The sequence below is a fragment of the Tupaia chinensis genome, unplaced genomic scaffold (assembly GCF_000334495.1).
Source record: "Tupaia chinensis unplaced genomic scaffold, TupChi_1.0 Scaffold143878_1, whole genome shotgun sequence".
Taxonomy (NCBI): domain Eukaryota; kingdom Metazoa; phylum Chordata; class Mammalia; order Scandentia; family Tupaiidae; genus Tupaia; species Tupaia belangeri.
Window position 1 is genome coordinate 596,327 of NW_006203729.1, and position 7,457 is coordinate 603,783.

Consider the following 7,457-nt stretch of genomic DNA (forward strand, 5'->3'; position numbering starts at 1 on the left):
CCCATAAAAAAAAAACTCCAAAAAAAAAAAAAAAAAAAAAAGACTTTCCTGGAGGCCAGCTGGTAGCATAGCGGTTAAGGCGCTGGACTCACATGGCCCACTGAGGCTCGAGTCCTGGACCCAGCCGCTTGAGACTCACAGGGCATATATGTGTGCGTGCCCAAAATCTCAAAGAGTGGAGAAGGCCTTGTGAAGTCATCCCCTCAGGGGATGATTTCTTGCTTTTTGTCTGTCTCTGTCTCTCCAATGAGCACACATGCCCTATAGCAAAAATCTTTAAAAAACGAAAAATAGGGACCAGCAGTTAACGTAATGGCTATGTCGCTGGACTCCCACGTAATCGACAGCGGTTCGAGTCCCGGACCTGGTGGCTTAAACTCACGCTGGGCGCGTGTGCGTGCGTGCCCAAGATCACGGGAGGGAGAAAGAAGGAGAAGGAATTGCGGCATGGCCATCCCTCTGATTTCTTGCTTTCTGTCTCTCTGTCTCTCTGTCTGGCGAGCGCACACTCCCTATAGAAAAAAAAAAAGCCTCTCCAAAAAAAATAAATAAAAATAAAAATAATCTGTTTCCACTGAGCTTTATACCATTGTCTGGAGAACTGACTTGGCCCTGTTTTTATACTTTTTTTTTTTTTGAGAGAGATTTTCGCTATAGGGCGCGTGTGCTCGCCAGACAGACACATTAGAAACAGAAAGCGAGAAATCACCCCCCAGAGGGGATGGTCACGCCGCAATCCCTTATCCTACCTTCTCATTTGGGCACGCACGCACACGTGCCCGGCGTGAGTTTTAAGCCACCGGGTCCGGGACGCGAACCGCGGTCTTCTACGTTGGAGTCCAGCGACATACCCATTACGCTAACTGTTGGTTCCCTGCCCTGTTTTTATACTAAGAAGCGTGCTGCCAAGTCCACACAGCTAGCGCAGGGTTCGGCTGGGTCTGGCATGTCTACCACCACGCTGTCCCCTCCACACATGCTTTCGTAAGCCCACTCCAGCTAATTCTCCTTCAGGCCTCAGGCAGTGCACCCGGCTGTACTGAATCTGCCCTAAGTTCCCTGTGCCTTTTTACCCCCATAGGGCACGTTGCTGGCTGCAGAGAGAGGGAAAGTACGAAATCACCCTCGGGGGGGATGGCCACTCCACAGTCCCTTCTCCACTCCCTTTCGGGATTTTGGACACGCAGGCACATGCGCAGGCGAGATTGTCAAGGTCTGGGACTCAAACCGCGGCGGCCACGTGGGCGTCCCGCGCTCGGATCCTCCAGTGCCTGGAGGAGGCCGTGGTACTCGCGGCGTCCCGGTGCCTCCAGTCCGCAGCTCTCAGTACTTCGTCCGCAGGGCCGGCTCTCTCCTCCGGCGGCCCCCGAAGGCGCTCGCTCAGCAGCAAGGCCAGAACCGAATCCCAGGCCACTGCGCCAAGCGGACGGGCCGCCTCCAGCCTCGTCCATTCTTTCCAGGTCACTAGGTACGGGTATCCGTATTTTGACCCGCAGGTGGGGAGTTCACTCCCGATAAGGTCCCAGGTCCAGCCTTACAAGTCCCATGGTCGCAAACCGGCGGCGCGGTCCCCGCGAACGTAACGGAGATCGGTAAGCCCATCGCGCACCGCGCACTGTCCCCAGGGAGGCCTGGCTGGCGGGGAGATGGCAGAGGCGCGGCTCCTGAAGCGCTCTCGCGGCCCCCTGGGACCTCCTCCGTTGCGTCCACAGGGTCTCGGCCTTAGACCCCAGGAGTACCAGACTTCCCTTCCACGCCTGGGATCGCGCCCAGCCGGGCTCCCAGCCTGCCGCTAGCCAATCAACGTTCGTGCTGGGGGCGGGGGCGGGGCGAGGGGGGGGGGGCCGCGCGGGGGCGCTCGGCTGCTGCTGTTATTTTTTTGGAGAAGTTTTTCCTATAGGGCGCGTGTGCTGGCCAGAAAGACAGAGACAGAGAGACAAAAAGGGAGAAATCACCCCCCAGGGGGGATGGCAACGCTGCAATCCCTTCTTCTCCATTCTCCTCTCAAGATCATGGGCACGCACGCACATGCGCCTGGCGTGAGTTTAAGCCGCCGAATCTAGGACTTGAACTGTGGTAGCCAAAATGGGAATCCAGCGGCATAGCCATTACACTAACTGCTAGTCACAGGGGCACCTGACTTTTGCGCATGCCCATTGTCAGCAGTCCAGCGAGTTAGTTTCCAAGTGCGGTTTAATGGTAGGGTTGAGGTTTGGGCGTTGGATTAAGGCAGCTAATTTGCAGGAAACCTCTTTGTCAGGAGCACTCATTAACCAGCAGGGGTGAGTTGTGAATAATGACTTAAGGCTTTTTTGGAGGATGGGATCCACAGGAGATCTGGGGGGTGTGGTGAATCTATATTTTAGCAGCCATGTCTGAGTTGGCCGTGTTGGGCAGAAGCCCTGGGTGGGCGCGTGTGCCCACAGGGAAGGTGTGCAGTGGACCTCTCTGTAGTAGTGGTTGATAAATGGATTACTGTCTCAGATGCTGAAGGATGAGTCAGCAGTTGTGTAACAGGCCACGTTGATAAAACTGGGAAAATGGGCTGATTTTTTTTAAAAGAGGTTTTTGCTATAGATAGGGCGCATGCGCTTGCCAAACAGACAGAGAGAGACAGAGAGACAAAAAGCGAGAAATCACCCCCTAGGGGAGATGGCCACGCCGCAATCCCTTCTCCTCCATTCTCCTCTTGGGATCTTGGGCACGCACGCACACATGCCCGGCGTAAGTTTAAGCCACCGGGTCCGGGACTTGAACTAAGTTCGACTACATGGGAGCCCAGTGACATAGCCATTACACCAACTGCTGGTCCCCCAGAAAATGACTGTTTTTTGTTTGTTTGTTTGTTTGTTTGTTTTAAATATTTCGCCACAGGGCATGTGCATTTTCTGGAGAGAGCAAGGGATGGCCCATCCGGTCCTCGTCCGCTCTCCACGCTCCGTTTGGGATTTTGAGCATGCCTGCACACGTGCCAGGTGTGATTTTCAAGCCACTGGTTCGACCTTGGCGGTGTAGCAGTCCTGTAGGACCCAGCCACCTGGACCGTCAGGCCACCGTGGGCCCCATTACTACAACTCCCCCCACCACACACTCATAGGTCATGGGCCCCGTGCAGAGACAGAGAGTGAGAAATCACTCTCCAGGGTATGTTTTTTTTTTTTTTTTTTCTTAAAGAAATAGTTATTTTTTTGCCATAGGGAGTGCATGCTCACTGGGGAAAGAGAGAGTTGGAGGGATGGCCACGCCGGATCCTTTCTCCTCCGTTGTCCTTTTGAGATTTTAGCACGTGCACATCCCCCACTCCAGTCCCCTCAGCACTTGAAAGGCAGAGTTGGCCACGTGGGATCCAGCACCTGAACCTCTTGCTGGCCCTGCGAGTCTTATCTATTTACTTATTTATTTAGCCATAGGGTGCATGTGCTCACCAGAGAGAGACAGAGAGCGACAGTGAGGAATGCCGATGGCCACACTGCAATCCCTTCTCCATTCTCATCCTGGGATTTGGAGCATGCATGCACACCCACCATAATTTTCAAACCACCAGGTCCGAGATTTGAACTGTGGTTGGACATGTGGGAGTCCAGTCCCCCAGCCGCCATGCCACCTGCTGGCCCCACAACTTTTTTTTTAATATGAAGAATATATATATATATAATTTTTCTTTTTTAGAGAGAGTATTTTTGCTATAGGGTGTGTGTGCTCGCCAGAGAGACAGAGAGAAACAGAGAGAGAGAAAGGGAGAAATCACCCCCAGGGGGAGCAGGCATGCCGCAGTTCCTTCTCCATTCTCTTCTTGGATTTTGAGCACGCACACACACACAAGCATGCACACACACCCTGTGTGAGTTTTTTTTTTTTTTTTTAATAAAAGAATTATTTATTTAATTATTATCATCTTTCAATTTGACCAGAGAGAGTCAGAGAAAGCAAGCTGCAAAGGTCCAGGACTTGAACCATGGCTGGCCACAAGGGAGTCCAATGCCTTAACCTCCACGCCACCTGCAGGTGTGAGCTTTTAGCTTTTGAATTAATTAATTCATCTTTAAGCTGCTGGGTCCAGGACTAGTACCCTTGTCAACTACGTGGGAGTCCAGCAACTTAACCATTACGCCATCTGCTGGACCCCAAAGAAAACATTTACAATCTTTTTATTTTATTTTATTAATTATTATTGTTATTATTTTTATGTTTGCTATAGAGCATGTGTGCTCACCAGAGACAGAAATTAGAAAGCAAGCCGCCACATCCAGGACTCAGACCATGGTCAGCCACGTGGGTCCAGGGTGCTAACCTCAACACCACCTGCTGGTCCCCGCTACAAGTTTTTAATGAGGGCAATTTGGTTCTCTCTCAAAATTAAAACTGCGCCTTACCTTTCACCTGGTAATTTCATGTGCAGAAACTCATCCTATAAACATACGCACAATTTCATCAACGCCTTGTTTTTAACAGAAGAGTGATAAGAGGCAGGCAGGTTTAATAAATATCGATTTTTTTCATGTTGCTGTTTTCAGATATCCTGGGTTCCTGGCTAAGTGAAAAAGGCAAGTCGTGACCGGTATGCGTAATATAACTCTATTTTAAAGTTTTAAAAATATTCACATGTGTATGTTTATAGAACAAAGAACTTTCTGAGAGGATTAAAAAGTAATTAACAGGGGACCAGCAGGTGGCATTGTGTTTAAGGTGTTGGTTTCTCACATGGTGGACCGTGGTTTGAATTCCAAACCTGGTGGCTTGCTTTCTCATTTTCTCTTTCTCTTTGTCTCTCTCTGGTCAAATTAAAAAATAATAATAACAAAATAAAATTGATTAAATAAAATTATTCTTAAAAAGGTAATTAACAGAGACTACCTTCGAGAACAGGGACTGAACAGAATGGGCATAAGAGTTTCACCTTTCATTTTATCCTTTCAATATTGCATACATCTTTACAAAACATAAATATACATTGCTTTTATAAATTAAAAACACTGGTTTCAATGATTTATTTTTTTTAGATTGGTCATACAATGTGTGCACTTACTGGAGAGAGAAGAGACAGAGACAGAGAGAGAAGGAAAGTGAGAAATCACCCGGGGGGGATGGCCACCCCGCAGCCCCTTCTCCTCCCTTCTCCTCCTGGGATTTTGGGCACACATGCACACGTGCCCAGTATGATTTTCAAGACTCCAGGTCTGAGGCTCGAACCACGTTTGGTCATGTGGGAGTTCAGCACCTTGACCACCACACCACCTGCTGGCCCCTGGTTTTCGTTTTTTTAAAAAATGGGAGGGGGTTTTATGTGGAACGCCTCCTTAGCTTTCAAGCAGTCCGAGAGGGAAAGCAGTCTGGCCAATTTGGAGAGTTCTAGCTCAAAATCAGAAAAGTAAGGAAGGACTTGGGGTGTTTGTCTGAAGTAGATTACGGAGACAGCCTCCGCTTTGGGAGGGAGCGGCCAGATGCCCCCTCCAGCTGTGAGGGCCCAGGTGCCCTGAGGTCAGACTATCTCAGCTGCTGTAAATCCTGCTGCCACTGACACGGGTGGGCGACCTTGGGAGAGCTGTGACCTCTCTGTGCCTCAGTTTTGTCTAGTGAGTCAGGGGAATAATGACGTTTCCCCCGAGAGTTCTCGTAGGATTAAATGAGAGGAAATATAAGACACAGTTCCTGTTCAAGATGTGTTAACGGGACCAGCAGTTAGCGTAATGGCTATGTCGCTGGATTCCCATTTAGTTGACCGCGGTTCGAGTACCGGACCCAGTGGCTTAAACTCATGCCAGGTGCTTGTGCGTGCGTGCCCAAGATCCTGAGAGGAGAATGGAGGAGAAGGGATTGCGGCCTGGCGATCCCCCCTGGGGGGGGTGATTTCTTGCTTTCTGTCTGTCTGTCTCTGTCTTTCTGGTGAGTGCACGCACCCTATAGCAAAAAAAAAAAAAAAAAAAAGATATTTTAACAATTCTTTGCTATTTTATATGAAGAATTGATGCTTAAAACTTTTTTTATAGAACAAAGGAAACATTTTTTAAAAATATTTAACTGTCTAATACATTATACTGTAACCCATATTTACAGTCAAGGATTCTTACAAGGAAGAATCAACAGCTTTATGATACAATTAGTATAAGAAATACCCACATGGGGGCTTCTTTGTAGTGTAGGAACACCATAATCTGACATGACCATTTGCATGTAAAAGCGACCCATGATGCTTCTGTGCACAATGATTCAAAAATTCAACACAAACAGAATCCAAAATCTACATTAAAGCGAGCTCTCCATGGCTAGCCCCATAATCAGTGATGAGGAAACACTGTAGCAGGCTTAGTTCCACTTCGTCTGAAGTTCCAGGTAATAAGATTGACTTTTATAGAGGGCTCCTATGAAATCAGTACATAAAAGCTGTTCTCTCCTTACCTGGGAAGCTCCACAGACTGTAAAACTCCCCCAGTAACGCACTTTGATACTGTAGCTGTCGCCAAAGCAGCATACAGTGTTTACAATGGCCAAGGCAAGTCTCTAAAGTCAACAGGGCCACCCAACCCAGCATCTGCTTCCCGAGGCTGGTGACCACAGCCATCGCTGCTTCAGCGTTAGTGGGAGGCCTCGGTCCTTGGTCATTGTCTCCCCTGTCTGTGCCTAGGTGGGGATTCTCACCGAGAACGCAAGAACCAGCATTATATGGACGCCCTGGGTTCTGAGCCGGCCCCGGGAGTAGGCCACCGGGAGGAATGTCTGGAGTCCCTCCATTCAAAATCTTCTTGCCTCCCAGGGAAGAGACCTCAGGGGGAGGCGGACTTGTGACGTTCAGTGGGTTGGAGCCACAGCCGGAAGGCGAGGACCCTCTTATCCTGTGGGTCTCCATGCTTTCTGTGGCCATCGGGCCTATTTTTCCCGCCCCTGCCCTGGTTCCCCCTGGAATCCCCGGAACGGTGGGATGAGTCCTCTTTGGGCCACCCTCTCCAGAGGGCAGCATGCTGTCCGTGCTGTGGGGGACGCTGTGAGCTGCGGGAAGGGTGGTCCCCGCCTCCCAGGAGCTGGTTGAGACGATGTTTCTGCGTCCTTGGTCCAGGGCATGGAACTGAGTCATCGACTCCCTAGGGTTTCGAAGGAACCGGCTTTGACTTTAAACTCATAGCGATTGTAATCTGTTCTCTTGTCTCTAAAGCTTGCCTACGACATTCTGCGAGATGTTCTGTGTGGTCTTGGTGGAGACACTCCTAACGTGATGAGCCTGGTGGTTCTCGTGGTAAATATGAGCAAGTAGCCGTGACCTCGGGTCTACAGGACAAATTCCCATCGACTGCGTGCCGAGACACAGACGCCACAGATTTCGCCCCATCGCCCCTTCCCTGGGTGCGGAGCCGCGTGAGAATGCAGTTGTCCCCTTGTGACGAGGCAGCTGAGGTTACACCCCTGCCTGGCTCGCTGTCTACATCCGGCCCCACCGTGGGCAGCCAGGATTTTTTTTTTTTTTT

General features: G+C 50.0%; 1 pseudogene; it reads right to left on the reverse strand.

Annotated features, from left to right (window-relative positions):
* Positions 1 to 6,476: 6,476 nt before the first annotated feature.
* LOC102471253 (aryl hydrocarbon receptor nuclear translocator-like protein 1 pseudogene) lies at positions 6,477 to 7,445 on the reverse strand (annotated as a pseudogene).
* Positions 7,446 to 7,457: the final 12 nt, after the last annotated feature.